General features: G+C 41.1%; 1 long non-coding RNA gene across 1 annotated transcript; it reads left to right on the top strand.

Annotated features, from left to right (window-relative positions):
• Nucleotides 1-9,872: 9,872 nt before the first annotated feature.
• LOC135311762 (uncharacterized) lies at nt 9,873-12,633 on the top strand. Its single transcript, XR_010371345.1, has 3 exons — nt 9,873-9,997; nt 11,116-11,258; nt 11,457-12,633. It is a non-coding gene; the product is annotated as an uncharacterized LOC135311762 (long non-coding RNA).
• Nucleotides 12,634-21,374: the final 8,741 nt, after the last annotated feature.

The raw sequence follows: 21,374 nt of genomic DNA, 5'->3' as shown, positions 1-21,374 counted from the left end.
AAGGTGTTGAGAGACGAGCAAAATTGCAGAGATGGGGCTGATAGAGCAGGTTAGGCAGAAAAGCAGAGTCCCATATGAACAAACACTTCTCTGCCTGTAAAGAGCTCGTTTACTGTTGCTCCTAAGAAAATAGAGTTTGTCCTAGGATCTAGAAACTTTCAGGAGTTTTTTAGGAGTTCTTAAAAATGCCAGGACGACACGCTGAAGTAATTCAAAGTCCACTCCCTCAGTAAAAGACAAAAAAAAATCACCTTTATTTAAGTTTAAAAAAAAAATAAAAAAACCAACACACACACACACAAAACCCCAAACAACCCGCTCTTTGGGGCGAGCAATTATATGGGAGCTTTCCGGTCTGTGACATCGAGCTGAGTCGTAATCAACTTAAACCACGTGAAAATGGACTTTAAAATTAGTTTTTAAGTGATAAAAAAAGTTGTATATCCGTAAACTGCAACAAGCAGGACAGCTCGGACTTTTCAAGGGACAAAGTGGTCTTTTCACGTAAACTTCAGAAAAGAGCCGAAAGGAGTGATCCGAAGCTCTCGCACCGACCCTGACTGGTGCTCTTCCCTCTTTCTCAGCCCACACTTTTCTTCTGCTATTTATGTTTCTCTGTAGAGTTCCAGCGAATCACTGATTTCTCTTTCCGAGCTTTAAATTCAGGAGTTTTGACCTGGGAATGGGTACAAAGTTGGAAAGCCAACAGCCAGGCTTCTAGGTTTTTATCAACCAACTTAGTTGCAGAAACAAGTTGTATAACAGCTAAATACCTGCTTCGTGCTATTAAAAAACAAACTTAAATTTTATCTCCCCGTCTGCGTGCATGTGAGAAGACAGATACAAGGAATATATAATTTATACAAAAGAGGGTATGTTCTTTTGATGTGGTTGCTTAAACAGCATGACTTGATATAACAGTTGATTAAACAGTGCCAAGGAAGAAAAGCTATTCTTAATGGTGTGGGATACTGCAAATCTTTTATCACCCTTCTTACCTTGCCCCCCTCCCCACGGAAAGATGATCGATATCCCAGGCACTAGGCGGGTGGACATCGCAGTGAAGAAGTATAGGGAATAAGGATAAACTCCCTCATTATCAGATTGCCATATGTACAAAGCAGTCACCCAAAGATTAACAGGAAAGGAAACGCAAAGAAGGAATTAATTAAATGCAAGTAATAAATGCGCGGGGGGGCGGGGGGGGGGGCAAAGGGAGAAATCAAGAAAAGTTGTAACTGTGGGAAGCTTGAAATCACCCTCCTATCAAATTAGATGTGAAAGAAAGCAGAGCTGGGGGGTGCGGGGAGGGTCTGCTCAGTTTCAGCGCAGGCTGGGGCTGGCCGCGGCCCCGCCGGGAGCCGGGCGGGGGGAGCCGGGGGGTGTCAGAGGGAGCCCGGGGGAGCCGGGGGGTGTCAGAGGGAGCCGGGGGGAGCCGGGGGGAGCCGGGGGGAGCCGGCCCACCGCTCCCGCCCGCCCGCCCCGCCGCTCCCCGGGCCTCCGGGATGCGCCTGCCTCTTCTCCCCTAGCTTTTCTGTTTCTTCAGATGACACAGTTTCTGGGGAAAAACAACCCCCAGGTCCCCCCAGAGTCACACCAGCGGGTAAAGGCACCAGAGCACGTTTCCCTCCGAGGGGTGTCCTGTCCCTGGCACGGCCAGCCGCGCTCACCCGCCAGCCCGAGCCCAGCGCCTCTGCAGGGAGCATCAGCGCCCGACCCACACCCAGCCCTGCCCGCACTCACTTTTTAACAACAACAACAACAGCAACAGCCCCAAACCAAGCAACAACAACAGCCACTGGTCGGGCAATGATGCCTTCTGTAGAGGGATTAATCCCTCGGACGCGGATTATAAAAATCAATGTTGTGTCCTGTTGTCCCCCAAACCTGCAGGCCGCTCTTTTGCTCCCTGGAGAGGGAGGCTGGGGCTGTCCCAGTCTGCTGGGGGGGCAGTGAGATGCTCTGCACCCCTCTGCCCATGCCACCATGAACCAAAGCCGCTGCTGCTCCCCACGGGGAGCGGCCCCTGGGTCCCTTCGGGGCAGCCCAGGGCCAGGGTACCCTGGAAGGCCCTTCAGTGCAGACTCACTTGCTCCACCAGCCCTGCCCGCACTGCCACGTTCCTCATGGAGCTGCCACCGGCCTCCCTGTCAGGCCCCAAAGCCCTGGTAAAGCGATGGGGATCTCCTTGGGTCATCTGGACTCTTGCTTCCCCACGGTGCAGCAAGCCCTACAGTCCCAGGAGCACCTACCACTGACCCCACAGAGTCCTATTTTTCTTGCTCTTGTGCAAGCATCCACCACAGCCCCATGGCCCAGCTTTCCTTGCTGTCGTACGGGCTCTTCCAGTGGCTCTGCCATACCCTGTGGCAGCTCCAAGGCTTCCCTCACCCTGTGGGGCCATGCACAGAGCCCGGGCCGAGGAGGGACAGCAGTGGGTGCACCCAGGCCTAGGCCAAACTATTTGAGAATCTCAGTTAGGGTTGTTTTTTTTTTTTTTTTTTTTTTTTTTTTTTTTTAAAATGTGGACTTGCTGCCTGCTGTTTGCTCTGCATAAATCCAGGGAAACGTTCAGACTCTGCAAGTGAGGTTGCTTGTTGGCCATTTTAAGGTCACTGTGTTTCTTTGCGTTGACATATTTTAGTTGATGAATCCCAAAATACAGGATGTTTCCCTCAGAAAACTGGAGAGGCAAATGTCTGTGTAGCTTTTAATTGGGTCTTAATTACTTACCACCCTTAAGAGCCACCAATTGTGCTTACCCTTAATATATGAATTTTTAACAAATTATCCATTTTTAGCGTGTTACAGCTTCATTCTCATAGCCTCTTTGCACTTGTGATTTTCCCAAGAAATCTGGGACCAAAGCGATCATTGAGAGAGAAGTAAATCATGACAAAATTCAGGGAAACCAGAGGTTATGCTAGAGCAAAACTGGTATAAATGGAAGGAGACTCAGGCCTTTCATCTGAAGCTTTGTTTGTTTCCTTCATGTACCCCACCCTCCTTCATGAAGACGTTCAACTATTTTATTTAAAGGAATTATTGCATCTCCCTTTTTGTCCTTCCTGGTGGTATTGCAATATCTATCTTGAAAATCAACTTAGAATTCAGAATTACAGGCTAGCTGGCAACTATACCTTTACAGTGACAAAAAGAACAGGTCTTATTCCTTGGAATTTCCTTCCAAAAAACCAAAAATCCTGGCACCGACAGGAAAAATTATGCTCATATTTTTCCACCCGTTTTGGTTTGTTAGCAAAATTCAGGGAGTGATGCGGCTGAAGCCCCGTATCTGCTTTGATATGCCCTTAGTCTGGCAGTAGTCTATGAGCATTTCTTCTACAGGAAAAAATATTCTGTGCATATGGAAAGGAAGAAGATTGTAGCTTTCCAGAGTAACTGTGTCTACGTGCATTGATTTTACAGTTTTCATATCTATCTGCTTGTGGATTAATGCTAATCATTGGCTTGAATATGGTCAATAAAGCCTTCCATCATACATGCAAAAATAATGTAGGCAGCATGATTCACAAGACATTGTTACCTACGTTTTGTATGTATATTTGCTCTTAACCCAAAATTTAAAGCAGTTCCCCACAGGATTCCTTATATCCTCAGCAGGGCAATACGTAGTTTCTGATTTTATAGTAAACCCCTTAGATTCCTCTTTTAGGTCTTTTTGCTTCTCCCTGAGTAACCCAACTTTTTCCCATACCAAAAGACCCAGGTAGGAATGATTCTAATTTTTTTTTTTCCCCTTCCTGGTTCATGATCTGCCTCCCTTTTCAGCCACTTCCTTCTGGACGTGAGTGGGGAAAATCCCAGCTGAGGTGTTTCTATCCACGCAGGGAAGGTGGGAAGGAAGCAGCCGCTAGGGGAGCTCGATGTTGGGAGTAACCTCTGAGCATCCTCCTGACAGCTTACACAGCTTTCTGCAGTCCCCAGGAGTGGAAGTTAGACAGCAGGTGCTCAATTAACAACAACAACAAAAAAAAGCAGGAACAAACCAAATGGGCAAGTTTCAGAGCTTTCGGGGTTTTTTTGTTTTGTTTTGGTTTTTTTTGTGTTGGTTTTTTTTTCTTTCTTTTTTTTTTAATAGCAGGCAATTTTATAACCAAGGATTTGAAAGTTCTTTTCTTGTCCCTCTGTACACTGAATTGTGATGTGTGTGTATGTGCGTGTGACCTTATCTGAGTGCATGGAGGCAGGAAGTAACCATGTCACATATTTCTTAAGTTTCTGCTGACCCATAAAATTAAGAGATATTGAAATGTAGCAGCTTAAACACCAGCCACGAGCACAAGAATATGCAATGTTTAGTCCCAGTTGTAATGTTGACTTGCTTTCCTGGTCATTGGCAGGTGACTTAGGTCCAATGCTTGCATCATATAAACATTACTAAGAATAAACCTTCAAAAGAAATAATATATTTTTCTTCTTGTTATAAAAATTGTTAACTAGAGTATTAATGGTTAGTATGTTAATTTGGGTTTTGGTTGTTTATCTAAGGAATTTATCTGGGTAACTGAGTCAATGGTCATTAGAGGTTGTGGGTCTATGAAGAGCCAAAATAGATTTTTTTTCCCATGCAGATCAATACTAGCAGGTTCTTACTTGGATGTCTTGGGGTTGCACCTATTCTGAGTATAAAGAAGTTATTTATTTTAACAGGCTTGCTCTCATTGCTTTCACTGTCAAGGATTATTGAAGTGTGTAAGTTTAGGAGAAAAAAAAGGGCCTAGGTTTGATATATATCAATACTCTCCACAAATGGTTAATGGAAGGATTACCTTTTAGCAAGATCTACACTTTAAGGCACTGTTTTCTGTTCAGGAAAAAAAAAAGGCAGATACATAAATCGTATTGCAAAATGCAAGTAACGCTGGCTGTCTGACTTGCACTGTTCTTGCATTTTAGGGCAAAAGTGCAGAGTCATATTTTGGAATATCGAGTGATAATACGTCTCCTGGTCTGTGTGATATGACAGCCAGACAGGGGATGCTAAGAGAAACCTGAAGGCATGAGATAAATTCAAACTTAACTTGCTGGCTCTTGCAGTGTGAGGTTGGCTTGCCCAAAGTACACAAACCAACAGACTGGATCAAGGCTCTCTGTTTGGGCAGAGATCAGAAACAAAGCTTGCCCTCTAAAGTCCACCTCATAGCCAGATCCAGCCATGGTAACCACTGTATTCACTGGGCCATGGTAGCAGGAGAGGTATGTGCATGATTGTCTTAGTTTTTCTTGTTTCCTTCCATTTGCAGACTATTTTTGAGCATAGTTTACATGTTTTCTTTCTTTTTTCCTGGCATATTTACACCCCAGCTTTTTAAAATGCTTTGTTCATGCCAGTCAGTTTAGCAATGTGCTTGTTAAAACAGTTCCTACTATATTGTATATGACTGAAAATGACTTAATTGTTCTATTTCTTTCTGACCCCAATAAAAAATGTCCCTGATATTGTTTGAGTTGCCCTCTGTTCACAAGCACCTACATATATGTCACTGGGTGACTTTGAAACACTTCTTAGATACATCAATTCAATTGCTCTCATTTATTTATTTAGATTTGTAATAATGACAGTAAATGGCCATCTGAATCAATCTGGGCACTTTGCAGTCATTAATACTGCAGCATCGATATCACATAACACAATTATAGTGCAATAAATTACCCATATGCCTCATCTGTTGCCCAACCAAAATAAGAGCCCCCTGTATCTATCACATTGCTCATTTATGTCCTTTCCATCTAAAACACCTTGATAGTGGAAAAAAAGGCTCTGGAATGTTCCTGAAAGCTTAACAAAACCCTGTCCTTTCCAAGTGAAGCAGCAGATATGAGAGCACAGGAAATTGTGTGTGGGATGCTCCATCAGCTAATACGTCCTCCTGAACAGAGAAGGGCCCAATCCTCTGCACAGTCAACTAATAAGGTTACTTATATTAACATCAGAAAACCTCAGAAGGATGTTTTTTTATTCAACACATCTGCAGCTGGATTGTGTGACAGTTCAGGAAGTCTTCTGGACACTCATCCCAAGGCACATGGGGCTTTCTAAGCTAAAACCAAAGCTTTGAATTTTGTGTGGAAACCCGTGCAGCCCAAGTAATAATAACGGTTATGAAATCAGTGTGAAGCCAGAACTAGAAGTAGGCTGCCACACTCAGCATCATCTTCACTCTATGGGTTGTTTTCAGAAATAATGTAACATAATACCCATTTCAGCAGCTTCCATGCATGGAAGGACTGGGTAACTGCAGAAGGATTTGCACCTAAACCCCACCATCCTCTGACAAGTGATGATATAAAGAACTCCTTGGCGCAGCTTCTTTCTGGCCATGCAGTAGCAGCATTGATCATTTTTGCCTCAGATGGCTTTCTGAAGCATCTTTCCTGGGGGGCCGGAGGGGGGAGGGTTCTTGGGTGCAAAAGGTCCTTTGTGAACCACAAAGCTCTGTGCTCCTGTGCCGTTGCGTCATGGGCTGGAAGGGGAAAGAAGCTGAAGTTGAACCAATGATTTTGCAAAAGCAGTGGTTCGAAACCTCAGTAATCCCTGGGTTCAAGAAATTGGAATCCTTTTTCCAATTTCCCGTGGGATCCCCTTAGAAAACCCATTAGAACAGCAGACTTGACCCTGGTAGGCCTTGATTCAAAGTCCTCTGGATTCAGTCAGAGCCTTTCTGTTGTTTTCAGTGGATTTTGCATCACTTTGATGTTAAGTCCGTTACATTTGTGTTGCTCGGAGCAAACTGCTCTTGGTGCTGTTAACAATTCCTCAGATTCATACATAAAAGCAGAGAGGTAACACAATGGTTTTATAGCATCAAAGTAGCATGCCCTGCTCAGTTCCCCGGTGAGATTTCCTTGGGTAACTCAACAAGCAACTCTGCAGGGTAACAAACTGTATTAACTATTCATGCTAGACGGTTATGTCTCCTTCACAACTGCGGCAGCATTGCCCAAATCTGCTGTAACACGACAACTAATCTATTGGCCAAATTTGTTTGTAAAATTAATCAATTTCAATCAGTAATTGCCTTTGGGCAGTGGTTCAATTATGCCCTCAACTTTTGGCTCTCGCTATTGTAAAAACAGCTAAGTAAGTTTTGAAGAGTGATATGCCTAGATGCTTTAATGCTCCAGATCAGACAGTGTTGATGTTGATGTTTATTGTACGCATATAACCATGTTTTGTACACATGGCTTCTCTCTGGGCATGGAGTAACAATGCACTGACAATACTGTAGTGCACAGGGTACCCAGCTGTATGTAAAATAACGTTAATGACCAAAGAAGGCCACTTTTGAGGAGTATGATGTATCTCTCAGGCCAGCGCTGGAGTTATGAGAACTTAGTATCTCTTAAGGTTTGAAAAAAAGATACTGTTTTTCTTTTTATTTCAGCCTTTCTCTGTGTATATTTTTCTATATAACAGAAAAAAATTAAATTTGCTGGAAGTGCAGAGTTTTCTTCATAAGAAAAAAACACACTCTTGAAATATTCATAATAAAAAACAAACCAAAAAACCCACACTCTATTACTTTACTCAGCCTTCCTTTCGGAAAGCAAAATAAATCATAATTTATGCATGGAGGCTTGAAAATCAAAATAGTCACAAAGTAGCATAAGGGCAGACTGACAAAACAGGGCACAAACCATGGGCTAGAAAATAACCCACCATGTAAACAAGGTGAGTGACACAGACAATTGGGCACTGAGCTTAGAGTTTTGTGAGACAGGGGAAAACGTTTTGCTGATATAACCTAAGGGAATTTTGAAATCACTCCAAAATGCACTACCTGAAGACAGGCAATTTTTGGAATGCGTTCATATTATGTCATTATATCTAAATATGCTGAGCAAAGAGCAGGATAATATTTCCCCTTCCTCTATGCTGCTAAAATGAATTCAATTTGGAGCAAAATTACTCAGCCTTAATCAGTATTTTTTTGCTATTAGTATCCAGTTGAATGCCAGGGCAAGTTAAGTAGGCTGCAGACATTGGTGCAGCTTGATATTGCTATTTTTATTAATTTCTGTTTATTGTGGCAAAGCTTAGAAGCCAAGAGACACTCAAGCACCATTTTACCAGGTTCTACCCAAACAAATCCAAGGTCTCTTCTTCAGAGAGCCTACGCTTTTATTTGTACTGTTTGTACTTCACCTTATCTGCATGAAGACCCATTGAAGTAAGTGGAATAATTTACAGAATGAGGCACATTAAGATTTCCAATCTGACATAGCAAAATGAAACTTCATAAAAGTCCTCAGCTGCTGTTAATAGGATGAAGTGTGAGAAATGCCTCACTTGCCTTGGCTGAAGGTCTCATCCTTACATTTTAAAGCTTTCTGGCCAACCTCATCTCTAGATATTGCTGAGGCAATTAAATGCAGAGTGTTTCAAAAAGGACTGGATACTTACATAATTGCAGTGTCTATGCTGAGTAGACGGTTTTAAATGATGTGGGAGCTTTGGTAATTTTTGACAGAAAGTTCCATTAATATCCGGAGCCAGCAGGACACTCTCCCTTTAAACACCTTGTCGTGTAAGTACCCATTTTGAGAGTCAGCCAACAGTAGTCACTGGGCCTGGCTGGAGCCAAGGGGGGAAGGTTTTAAAGACCCCTGGTGATTTGGTAGCACAGAGGCCCTTCTTAAGGAGTGACTTGTGCATCTGCAAGCTCCGGCACAAGGTCAAACTGCAACAGCTTCACAAATCACTTCATGGTTACTGTCTGAGGGGGCACCCTCACTCATGGAGAAGAGGTTTACGGGACAGGCTAAGCAAACTCATGTTGCTTGGGAGGTGCAGTAAGCTAGGAGAGCATGCGTGGCTAGTTACGGCAAGTGAGCTGCAGCGTGGTAACTAATTCAGCCTTGTCACTGCAGTACTTCTTTGAATCCTACAGATCCATAAGTGGCTTTTGAAAATGTCACTTAGGTATGAAAATGTTGTCCAAGTTGGTCAGTGAACCAAGAATCAGACTGTGGATGGCAAGTCTTCTACAGAGGAAAGAAGCAAAAGAACCCCACACCTTTCATTCTTCAAGCCAAAAACACTCCATGGAGAATTGATATCTTTAATTTGTATTGCCATTTTCTAATCTGATGTCTTGAAGTTCATGATATTAAATTACATTTTCACTAGAAATAAGGATTATAAGCTATGTTTATAAGATATTATAAACCTCCAAAAAAACTCTGCTACATGGCAGCCACTTAGAAAAACAAGATTTTTTTGTTCTTGCACTGTACACTTTTTATTTCCTGTTGACTACATTTATTATACATTAACATAATTACTTTAATTTATTACCTTAGTAAATGTCAGACCCATAAGAAGATGTCAGCGTATTACGCATATTATGCTGCACTCATTCTGTTTAACAAAGAGCCTTGAACAAACGGTCAAACTAAGCGTCAAGTTTCTTCTTCATGTAGGCATTTTTGAGAGAGTATTGTGCAATAAAATGTGCACTTGTAATTAAATTCTGCCTTTGTTTATACCTACACACTTCTGTTGGGATCCATGCAGTCTGAGACCTGCAAAGCCTTGTCCATCTCGCTGGGATGCTGGAAAACCTTGTGTTGCTAATTCTAACCATAGTACTTTTAGTATATTAAATAACTCTCACACCCTGAATTTAAGGACCGGGGTTTTTTTTCTTTCTTTTTTCCCTGTTTTTTCCCTAAAGTTAAAAAAGATTAGAATCCTCAAATTTGTTATTTAAAACAACCCTAGATTCTGGTTAGCACTATTATGGGATAGAATCAGAAAGGAACACAAGAAGTATATCTAGCTTTATTTCTTGTGCCAGATCAGGATCACCTATTTACACACTTCACTACCAAACATGCAGGTTTTGGAACAAGTGTATCTTAGAGGTACTGGCTTCAACACTGCCCATCTTCTGTTGTGCTTCGTGGAGAGAGATCTGCAACATCCCCTTTCAGCCCTTTTGAGGATTCCTCAGCAGTAGGTCCTTAATAGGTAAGTGCTAACCATGCACTTTTCTCAGAGAAGGGCTGCAGTGTTCTTCTATATCCTCCTCAAACTCTTCGACCTTTTATGCAACCTTTTTTCCTCTAAAGAAAATATGTCGCTTCCTGTCGAGGATTATATACTCATGTATTTTTCAAAGGAAAGTATTGTGAACACTATTCCTGATCGGCGTTGGCAGAATTCACTGGAATGACTCCATAGAAGTCATGCTCAGTTCATATACTGTCAATAATTGTAAGAGTAATATCCTAACCTGGCACCTTCACACTTCAAAGATTTAAAATAATTTCACAGATTTACCTCTGATTATGTTAGTGCAATGTATTGACAGTCTCTAAGAAGGCAGAGCGCTTCTTGACAAAGCATTTGTACAGTATATTTCCATAACATATCACGATGACTTTGGAGAGGCCCTCTTAAAACAATGCATAGTGTCAAAGATCTATGCTACAGTATTTAAGATGTGTTAAGTTATGCCTACTCTTGATTTTCTAATGAATACCTGTAAAACAAAAAAGTGTTAGGGGTCGAGACCAAGGGAGATGAAAGCTACCAGAGAACCTGTGTCTCTCCAGAATGGAGAGAAAACAGTGTTTTCTTCATGCCACCCACAGCACTGTGAGGCAAGTGCTTTGTGGGAAGGATGTCTGCTGAATTTAGGGACACACATCTGTACAAACCTGTTTGATTAGAATTCTGTTGGACCAGATTTTCTGTATGTGCATAGTCCACAGAAAGCCTTCATTAGGGGTACTGGAGCCTAATACTGTTTATGAAAGATCACAAATATTTCCTCTCCAATGAACTTAATTTATTTTTGAATTTGATAAAGAGTTTCCAGAACAAAGATATACATTTTCTTAAAATGAAGACCTCAACTCAAGGTTGCTGTTTCCAAGCAGCAAAGCCATAGACATTTTTAGTTGAAATCTGCACATCTTTTTCTTGACAAAAAACCCCAACAATCTTTTCCTGATAATTTTTTTAAAGTAATGTTTAAAATGGTTCTGAGGGGAAAAAAATAAAATTAATAACTTAATCTCCAATCCTTCCTCTTTCAATTTATTATTGGAATGACTGAAATCTCTCAACCCATTGCATTTTAGACAAGACAATTTGCATCTATTAGGTGCCAGCTAGAGACCAACTTCTACCCACTGGTTGGGGTGCTGCTACCTGTTCTCCCAGCTCTGATCATCACCAGGTCACTCTCCTTCACCATGATTCCTGGAGGAACAGAGGCCTGCAGGTAACAACCTTTGCAACAGACACCTTTGTGGATGATTTGTCATGTATTCATGAATGGAAAGCTATGATGTTTTCAACTTAATCTTTTTCTGAGATCTCTGTTACGTTCTTCCTTGTTGAGAAATGCACAGGATTTGAACTTTGAGACATTTAAAGAAGTAATATGATCAAAAATAGCATGTCTGGTTTCTCCTTTCAGAATAGTAAACTTTACTTACTCTCTCAGCTGAAGACTGAAAAGGAGCGTTCTTCCCTGCTATAGAAGAACATTTTCTTCACCTGTAAACCGTCAACTACTAGACTGCGAAGGACCCCAGTTGGGACAGCACTTGGTACAAAAGTGTGGATTGGATTGGATTGGGCTCCTGTATCTGCTTTTGATCAGAGACTAAAAATAGAGCAGTTCAACCTTGCAAATGTCTGTTGCATGATCTAAGTGCTGTGGGAAGATGTAGCTTGACTCAGAGGAGGCCCCTATCCCTCCATGGACAGAGAAAAAAGCACAGGTGGAAGTGACATGTGGGATCTTTTCCCAGACGGGTAAGTTGGACTCTCTTGGCCTTCTGACATCAACTAAAATTTTGATTTCATCTTCACAACCTCATTTTGAGGTCAGTCATGGAACAAGAGACTATCACTGAGAAGGCATTGTGGGTAACCTGTTTTCATTCTTGCATCTTCTTTCTGCTGGGATCACTTGATCCATCAAGGATTCAAGATGTGCTGGAAGATACCTCTGTTACCTGTGCAATTTGTGAACTTAATGTTGCAAAGTGAGGTGCCCTGGGCTTTCTTCAGCAGATTTTTGAGGGAAAAGAGAATCTCACATGAATTAATAAAGCATATGTTATGATGAATGCCCACCACATCTTTGAAACTTATGCTTAGCTACATCCTCTGTGTGAGTGCTTCAAGCACCTTCAAGTTTTAGGTAAATGCTAAGGCTACTTAAAGATAGTTATCTTGGTTCTATATCTTTTGAGTGAGGTACTGCAGAATCAATCTTTGCATGAGCTTTCCAGTAGAACTGGGTCATTCGGTTTCAGTCACGAGTGGCTAACAGCTACAAGGTCTTTCTCCAAGCAGAGACTGTCAGTCATGTCAGATTTTGGGTTTGTGATGTGGATAAGCATTCAAAAAGTAACAGGCTGAGACCAGTAAACCCATTTCATTTTCAGTCTGTAGCAGATTTGAACACGGCTTTTATACTGAAATACCAGGGTTCAAACCAGCTGGTTTCACCACATCTTTGGCACTGCCCCATCTTTTAACCCACAGTAGCAGAATCACATGTAACAATTTACGAGCTCGTGTTCTCCCAAGAGCTTGTGTTTCTTTGCTTACCATACCTTTCTATCCATAAAGGAATTAAATAAATATGCTTAAATGAGTCAGTGATTATTGAACTGGGAAGCAGATCTGAGTATGACGATTAAATGTAACATGTCCATATTGGGGTGGGGGGAAGTAAGGAAAAAAAAACAACAAAACTTTAACATTTTCACGTGCCAGAAAAACTAGCTTTCATGTACTTTAAATAAAAGAAAAGTAAGGCATGTTTGGGAATAAAGCCGTAGCCATCAAATTTACTCTTCAAGTATACTCTGTTACAGCAGCATGATTCCTTTTATGATTGTATCCATCATGCTGTCAAGAAAAGAAATCTTATCTTCACTCATTACTAAATATACAAAGAGCTGGGATTTCCACTTGGCAAATGCTCCTGTTTACCTGAAGGCTCGATTTTACCTGCACTTTGATAAAGTTCATTTGCAGCGATAGACTAAACTTTTTAATCCTTAAACTACTTGAGTTTGTAAACCAAGTTTTGCTCTGAAGTAAGCAGTATGTGCATGAAGTTGCTACTTTCTTTAGGAAAACTAAAGATTTTATTATGGAAGGAAGCCAAAGGGCCCATCTGGATCCGTCCTGTCTGAGCTGTGAGTTATAGCTCCTGTTTACAACAGCTCTGCAAAAAGAAGTCTAGGTGAGGATGCCTTCATTAGTCATCTTCAGCCTTGTCTTCTCAAGATTTTTGTCTTCAGGAAAGGTTTATGAATAAAGGAGACAATCTCTTGGCATCTGTCATCCTTAGTACGCCTAGACCTTTTTAACACTGTCTCTCATCGCCTAAACCTTGCAATAAAAATATCAGAACTTGGCCAGTTTAAAAGACGCAGGATCAGACCCCTCATGCCATATGTGCACTTTCCTTTATAATGAATGTGAACAATCCACTGTGAAAAAATTGATGCAGATGAGCTTCCTGAATCTAAGTATTGCTCCAAGTGCCCTTGATTGCTTCCCTTTCTGTTGCATGAACATTTATTATTATTACTATCGTATCTATTATAATGACAACCACAAACCCTCAATGAAATCATGGTCCCATTTTTTTGAGCCATGTTTAAATGTAAAATCACAAGCAACTGTCTACCTTATTTAAACAAATACAACAGGGAAAAGGTGTTACTGTAACTCAAGTGCAGAAGTGGTTTGCACAGTGGTAGAAGTGATAATGTTCCCTTTGATTTGGGACTTTACCATCAGCTTTAGTGGTCACTGCTGTGTCTGTGTCTCAGGCTGGCACACCTCTATGGCCTGTACATGTCTCTATACCTCTACAACCTCTACTGTAGATCATTTGTTCTGAAACACGTCTCCTTTGATCTGGAGTCTTGGATCTATCTGTTTGGTTTTTTTTATTCTTATTTTTTATTTTAGTATGGTACAGTTTCCTGCAGAATTCAGACTCTACAGTTCACTCTGGAGTCACCAACCACTACAGCAACCTGGCATTGCACCAACAGCTGCTGCCACTGAGGGCAGTGCTAAAATTCACCCAGATTGAAAAGGAGGAGTTAGACCAACACCAAAAAAATTCTACTTCTTCATCTATTTAATAGTTCTTTCTTGTCCTTAATATTAACTTCTATTATATAGCATATATCCTCTACAGCATTCAGTCTCATTCATTTCATGTTCTTAATTCAAGAACTTAATCCCAGGTCTGGAGCACTCTTTAAGGACTATGTTTCCAAGCAGGTATGACAGTCTCGCTAATTTAATCATCTGGTTCATTGATTCTTTAAGGTCACTGGCATACCTATATGATCAACCCTCATCCACATACTAACCCTTTCTGAGTTATGCCCTCCTATCCTGACCTGATTTCATATGGACTTAATCTATAGGCCAGTTCTTTATCAACAGAGTGATTGACCTTCAGCCAATACTTAAGTATGATGTTATGCTTTTGCACAGCACTATATCCAGAAGTCAAGAATTCTGATTGCTTACATATGATTTTTCTGTAATGTCGACTATCTTTAATTAAACAATAGCTTTCTAGGTGTTCCCTTACTGCGTTCCTGATTAATGTTTCCAGTACCTTCTCAGTTTATGAATCAAAATCTGCAACTGTTATCATTTTTATACTTCTATGGACTGAAATTCTTGTCCTGAAATAAAGCTGAACTTTGCAAATTCTAGAAGATTTTGCTGTGTAACGTGTGCGGGTGCACACGCGCACACGCACACTCACACACAGACACAGTTAAAATCTGCAGCTTACTCCCAGCCTGTCCCCAGCTGCTCGGCAAACAGAGGCCACATACCTTTATCTTCTTAATGACCTGCAGAACATTGGGTGAATGCTACGAAACCCACGAAGATTCAAAATATAAGAACAGCTATGTCTAGTGTTCACCCACAAATATTTGGCTGTTTTTCAGGGAAGGTTATTTTATATAGAAATCCTGTGGAAAGCTGTGTTTTCCCCACACCTGGCTACTTCCACTGTGAGTGGCGTATTTTATATGGGACAGAAGGCAGTTAGACGGATAATATTCAGCAAACTTCTTTTAAGAATTCTGAGATGAAGGCACTTAACCCAGGCAAGGATTAGAGGGTACCTTTGTAGGACTCGCACAGAAAATTGCATCATTCTGTTCGAGAGTCAGGGCGGTTTTTGGCAGGTGCGATGGTGCAATCAGACAGTGCTCATATTCAAAGGAGCCCCAGCATTTCCAGGTATTTCCTGGAGTAGTGCACTTCTGTCCTCTCCCCACCCCATGACCCAGAGTGGGTATTGCTCACTCCTGGGCCCTGCTCCTACCTGCCCCGCTGAAGGTTTAAATGAGGAAATTGCCATGACGTAGTTGAGTTTAGAGCTGTTTTTCCAAAAGGAATGATACTAAAAGTGGTACAATTTCCTCCCAAAATTCAGCAACTTTGCTTTTCTGCTGGCTCCCTTAACAAAGGTGAATCCAATTATTTGAACAATGTGAGTCCTCAGTGGAAGAACTTGGCCTGAATTTTTCCCACCATAAAGCATAACGAGAACTTCAGCCCCTTTCCACATGAGGGTGAAAGCAAGAGCCAGCGGACTTCACAAAAAAAAAAAAAGACAGAAAAGTGTACTTGACAGCAGTCTCCGTTTGCACCTGGGGTGCAGAAGACCGCAGGAAGGGCTGGCTTTGCCTGCTGCAGAGGAGCCACTGCGGATTGGGTTTCCCACATTTCCAGTGTGTGTCCTAACCTCTGAGTTGTTTGGGGAGCGAATTTTCTCAGTCTTTCCTGTGAGAACTTGATCATTTATATAAATAATTCATCACCATAGGGACAGAATCCCACTTATTTCTTTATTAATAATCCCTCATTATGTCCTTGCCATTAGGTTATTAAGACTTTTACTGTCTCCTTCCTATACACACGCACATTTTATTTTGATCAGAACCTCTGCTCCGAGCTTGTGTTGTCACTAAATGCGTGTGATTTTTTTTACAAGCACTGTTTCTACCTAACTGGAGGTTTGCAATGGAAAGATATTTCGATCAAACTCATTTATGCCATCAGGAAAGAGGGGTAATGCCATGTCATGTGATCTAACTGAACACTGTAATTCATATTTTTGAATTAGCAAACTAGTTTTTGCTAATTATGAAAACTAAAGAAGTGTACAATGGAGATGTAAGTGTGCATATACCATATATGGTATACTAATAATAGCATTTGTAGCCATTGCGATTGCTTGTTTCTCCACTATTTTTGTATATGCTTCTGTGTTTTTATCCTTGGGAATGAAAACCAGGTAGCTAAGCAGTGCTTGCTGCCATTCTGACTGCATCGTGCAGATGATGTGTCCTCCTCTTTTTGCTTATTCTTTGGGTGAAATATTTCTCTTTGAAATTAATTGTTTTGTTTTGTTTTCTTTGCCGCTGTCTTTAATGGAACCGAATATTTCACCCATATTCTTTAGTCTTGCAAGATCCTCAGGGTAAACCAAATCTTGGTACATCTACTCCCATTGAGTAACATACTCCTTGAGCAATCCCATTGGCTTCTGTGAGACTATTTGGGACTATCCAATAGGAGCAAAAGTACGCGAGTCTGGCCCCAAGGTACTTACACACCCCCTCGTTCAATGGGACCTCAGTTTCGGTCAGTGCCTTTGGGTGCTGCTGTATTGCAGCATTTAATAATCAGTTTGTTTCAATTCTCATAACAAAATTTTTATGAACAGTCTGTTAGGTACATGTAGAAACCCAATCTGTGAAAATGAGGAGATATTCAAGAAAATGTTTTCCTATGGATACTTCACAGAAGAAGAAAGGATGAACTCATCCCAGCAAAAATTTGCTTAGTTCTTGGAGATTTATGCTTCCATGTCAACAGCTCAAAGGTTGTCTGAACTTGCAATGGACTCAAATGTTCTGTATTTTCATCCAAGAGTTATTTCCCATGGGAGAGAGATGTGAGTACCCTACCACCTGCTGGGTTCATCATTCTTAGAAGGCTTCTCAGCTTCTGCTTTGTTCAATCAAATTGTTCACAATTCTGGACTGAGGCTAGGAACACACTTTGTTAACAACATGCTTTAACCAGAAGTGTAACAGAAGGTTCAGTTTTCAGCATACCAAGTCCAATATATAAATTTTCAAAGAGGCAGGTATGGTGAAGTCTTGGAGATACTGTCAAGGCTGAGAAGTCCCATCACAAGGGATTAATCTCACCTAACTTAATCCCCTTGTCACTTAGCTATCTAATCTAAATGGATTGTCTAGGGCTCCCCTATTGTCAGTGAAAAGAGATAGAGTGCAATGAATAGCTTTCAGGAGCTGTTTATGTCTCTCTACACTGGCTATAGGTGTAGCCCAGAAAACTGATCTAGAGTAAATGTCTAACTTCTCATGGGCTGTAGTTAGAGATGAGATAAGTGGATCCCACCCTTAATTTCCAAAAGCCTCATCTTCTTCCATCTGTGACTCAGGAAAAAAATAATATCCATGTTTACATGTAAGGAGTGTCTAAACTAAAGGAAAATATCAATTTATTGTAAATCCTGGCCTAGGCTGAGGGTATCTCAGTGGGATGAAGCAGGAGCCAGTCACTGGGTTCACTAGGGGGAGCTAGGAAGAAACCGGTTAGTCTCACCATGCTAATGGAGACCCTGCTGCAGAATTATTCAAGAGGAGGTAAATGAGATCTCTTCTCCGCCAGCTCACGGACATAGTGCTGTATTGTCATACCTAGTTTTCCAGCTGGATTAGAACTTCTTGTCCTTTTGATCTTAAGCACTATTTTTGAATGTCTTTCCTGGATAAGACTTGACATGTACAGAGGAAAATGTGGTACAAAATAAACATGTATTCGTCTTCAGAGAAACAATAACAGCAATGACAACAGTAAACCTATCTGGCTCTGAGACTACATTTCTGTCTTGGCAAGACTTTGGACACATGGTTACTGACGTACCTCTAGAGTTGTAAGACATATTACACGTGTGTGTGTGTGTGTACGCATATCTATATAGAGATGCATATGCCCTGTATCAAGATTTATTTTTCTGACAGTGCATCAATAAAAAAGGCTGACCTGACTCATTTCTTTCTAACTCCCCCAGGTCAACTCACACTTCAAACAGCAGTTCTTCACATCGACAGCATCTTCCATTTCAGCGGGGTGAGAAAAGACAAAAATCTTGCTACCGAGATCACTGCTTTAGCAGCCTCTGTTCTGGATTGCTGAACTCGGATGAGCATGAACTTTTTACAGGAGCAGTCCCAGCTCTGCTAGATCTAGCTGGTTTCCCTGAAAGCGCGTGTCTGCCTGCAAAATTGATATCCCAAAGCATTCTATTTTTATGCTGCGAGTTGCTGCGTTGAGATCTAAAATGTTCAGAATTATTTTTATTGGACAAATGCAAGTACTGAAATCATGAGGTTCTGGCAGGCTCCAGGCTCTGCCAGCTTAACACTTATTTGTGCTTGGCAGACAAAACAGTTTTTAATATTTCAGTTTTACTTTGCTAGTCTCCACACAGTGGGGGTAATTCTTAGTGACTTTAATCAAAAGGTAGGAAGCATGCAAGCACTACTGTGAGACTTTTAACTGAATTGAATAAACCATTCTCTGATCGATTTTAACAGCAAAAATGCAAATTTAATTTTGGGCACAAACTTGTATTATTTTCTGCATCTTGTTAGCCAGCTGAATTACCTGGGGTGCTCTGCGTCTGACCGTATGGCTGAATGATGCCGATTTATTTCCAGTGCTGGTTGTGGGATCAAACCCTGCTCTCTATAATTCAGTGTAAAAGCCCAAATAATTCCTTTGTTTTGAAGGAAGTTATGTTCTGTTGACCTTGGACCTTCAGTCCCCTTCCTGCAAAACACAGGCTCGGCGAGGTAGGTTTGGTATTTGCTTCGTGCGATGAGAAGCAGGGTGTAAGGAAGGAAAGGAAAACCTGGATCATCTCCAGCAGTAAAAGAGCTCCAGGTAGATCATTGCCAGGTTCTTTTCTGCAGATAAGCTTAAATAAGTGTTACGCCCAGTGAATGCTACTCTGACCTGCAAATGCTACAGTGTGACGGAGCCCCGTAGAAGAGGTACAAATGAGAGGGAAAATGGAGCGAAAGTCTGTGACCTGCAAGGGAGCGGTTCCTCTCTTTTTTTCGTAACGCTGGTACAAGTTTGGATTAATTCTGCCAACATTACTATGAGACTGCAGCAGGACTGCTGAGCCAGGACAGTGTTATAAAGACAAAGTAATACATCCTTTCAGAAGCTTCTCTTGCAAAATATTTTTTCCTGGTGATGTGTTTCTCTGCCTCCTGATTATTATTTCTCGTGTGCGTCTGACATAGAAGGATAGTTGCATAAAATGCAAACTGAAACCGCGGCCTCAGCAAGGATTTGAGCAGCTCGGTGAGCTCATCATGGCTCAGCAGTCAGGCAGAACTATAGATTGTAATTTACAGCAGAGCCCAAGCTCTGAGCAGCAGATTCAATTTTATAAGTGCCTTTCTAGTTCAGCCTAGGTAAGAGTCTCTGGAACAGACATCCTCTACATGTCCTATAAATAGTGAGTGGTTAAATGTGTCTTTCGGCTCCCTCAGTACACATCATTGATTGCGATGCAAAGCACATACTCGCGAATAGCCAGCCTCTCCCCCCTCATCAGGTGACAGGGTATTTATTTATTCCTTATTGTCATTACAGGCAAATAAGAGGTTTGACCTAATGTAACAGAGAGGTGGAAGGCTGATTGTTTTATTTCCACAGTTGTTGCATTGCTGTGTTTTATAATATGTTTATAAATCACCAGCATACTGGCACGTTATTATAGCTGGAAAGTTATATATTCAAGGAAATATATTTTTATTTACTAAAAAGGAATATGAATAGGTAACTATCTTATCAGAAAGCCTGTCTTAAGTCCAAGAACAAGGTCCACCCAGATACTGATTAATACCAACAGTATTGATTTTATTACTCATACTTTATAAATGACATTGATATTCTTGAAGACTGCAAACATTTGCTTTGTTGTGCTATTGTCTCAGCTGGAGTGTAAATCTCTCACTTTTGATTTACACACAGTGATTATTGTTCTGGTCATTGTATCATGACTGGAGGCATTTTAATGATGATTTACGGGGTCATATATAGTTGGACTATAAACTTCTGATTGCAATTAAAAACTGGTTAAATGGAAACTTTCAGCTTGGAGGCAGTATCTGTTTATCACAGCAAGATATAAAGGACTAAAATGTGGTATTTTGAAAAAAAATCAATAAATAGTTGGGTTTATTTTTCTCTTTTCATACTAGAAGGCAAAGGAACCTTGTAGAAATCCATATTTGCTGCGGATTTTCCAGAAGTATTTTAGAAACATGCTACCCTACCACTCTTGAACAGCTAGACATTTCTTTTTTCATTATTTATACATCCAGTGTGTGCTCAGCCCAGAGAAAGAGACTTTCTTCTCACGTTCTGTCAGAACTGTGAACAACCCTGGGTGCTCTCGATTGTTCCTTGATGAAGAAGTAACATAAACCCTGTAGGGCCTCATGAAGAGGAAAACAACTTTATTTGCTATCACAATGAGTCTCCTTCCATGTCAGGGTTCTCCAAGCTAGTTTCCCCATTTCCATTTCTATCAGTTATTAGTATTTTCCAATATGGCATTAGCCTGAGATGTTACTGTCTGTACATGAAAAATATTACCTCCAAAATGCTCCTGAGTTGTTATGTAATTACATTGGCCAAGATATAATCAATTTTGGGTTGAGTTTGCAAGATGCAAGCAGTGCAAGCAGGTGCAGACAGTCCAGGAATGCCATTTAAACCTGTGTGTTTGCATACATACATATAGGTATATGTATGCGTTACATCGTCATACCACTGTGGCTTATATGAGCGTGTATGAATCCATACTGTTCAAGAGTTGTTTCACTGACAGCTGAAAGAAGTTGCTATACAGCTTATCATAGAATTTATTGACCGTTGCTTGTTATGTACTTCACAAATGAATTATTGTAAAATTTTCTCAGTCTTTAGAAAACCCATCGTGTTCCCACTACTTTTCCTTCTCTCTTGTGTCTCATGGGTACAACTGTGTTGGCCACCACAGACTCTTGCCACCGATGGGGAGGGCTAGAGGTGAGAGGGGTAGTCAGGCAGGCTGAATTTGAATTTTGCACACCTTTTTGCTGGTGAACCCTGTCATAGGAATACTGCCACTACCCAGTCCCATATTGTATGCACAGAGTTATTCTAGCCTTGCCGTCTACAGGGCTAAAGTTTTAGCCCTAGCAGTTTCAGCAGTTTGTGA

Source organism: Phalacrocorax carbo, chromosome 2 (genome assembly GCF_963921805.1).
Source record: "Phalacrocorax carbo chromosome 2, bPhaCar2.1, whole genome shotgun sequence".
NCBI classification, from domain to species: domain Eukaryota; kingdom Metazoa; phylum Chordata; class Aves; order Suliformes; family Phalacrocoracidae; genus Phalacrocorax; species Phalacrocorax carbo.
This window is presented reverse-complemented; position numbering and strand designations above follow the sequence as displayed.